Here is a 937-nt window from a genome sequence, read left to right as displayed (position 1 = left end):
TCGGTGTCCTCTGGTCAGCAGTAAATGTTGAGCAGTGGAAGTCTTGGTTCAGTGGAGATCATTCTTGCACAATGCAAAGGTGTTTTTGGCTTAAGCTGCACTCCAGATATTTGAGTATTTCTAAACAACATTGAGAGAATGCACACTGTTGTAAATTCTGCCTTTCAAATAGGGAATTAAACTAAGGACCTCTCAAGCCAACACTTCCACACTCAACATGTCTCATGTGAAAGATCTGCTACATCCATCTCCTGAGTAGGAGAAGACGAAACACAAGAAGTAACACTTGATGCAAAGTTCCAACTCGTCAAATGTTCCGGTTGCTACAAAACCACTACAATGTTCAGCCATTCACAGATTGTTGTGTTATGATGCTCCACTGTACTCCATGGAAAAGTCAGGCTAACAGAAGGCTGTTCCTTTAGAAGAAAATAGCATTAAACTTTATGGGCAGCATGGTGGCTCAGTGGATAGCACTGCTGCCTCACTGTGCCAGGGTTCGATTCCAGCCTTGGGCGACTGTCTGTGTGGAGTTTGCACATTCTCCTCGGCCTGTGTGGGTCTCCTCCGGATGCTCCAGTTTCTTCTCTCAATCCAAAGATGTGCAGATCAGGTGAATTGGCCATGCTAAATTGCCTATAGAGGGAAATGGGTTGGTGTGGACTTGTTGAGCTAAAGGACCTGTTTCCACATTGTAGGGAGTCTAATCTAAAATGAAAGCTAACATCTCAAAATGGATGAGGCTGCGGTGGTCATCAGTGTCCCAGAGCCTTATCCATCTGGATTATGTAAACTATTTTGGATATTCTACTAATATTGAGTTATTTGTTGGAATTTAAATTAAATGTAACATTTTAAAAAATTAAAAGACAAAACAAAATCTCCTGGCATTAACTGGAAAATAGTACAGGAGTTCAAGGAAGCTTGACTAACACTT

General features: G+C 41.7%; 1 pseudogene; it reads left to right on the top strand.

Annotated features, from left to right (window-relative positions):
* The first annotated feature begins 217 nt into the window (after positions 1–217).
* Positions 218–435, top strand: LOC132826960 (small ribosomal subunit protein eS27-like; annotated as a pseudogene).
* The last annotated feature ends 502 nt before the right edge of the window (positions 436–937 follow it).

This window comes from Hemiscyllium ocellatum, chromosome 23, assembly GCF_020745735.1.
Source record: "Hemiscyllium ocellatum isolate sHemOce1 chromosome 23, sHemOce1.pat.X.cur, whole genome shotgun sequence".
Classification (NCBI taxonomy): Eukaryota; Metazoa; Chordata; class Chondrichthyes; order Orectolobiformes; family Hemiscylliidae; genus Hemiscyllium; species Hemiscyllium ocellatum.
Note: the sequence above shows the minus strand (reverse complement) of the source record. Positions and strands in the feature narration are given on the sequence as shown.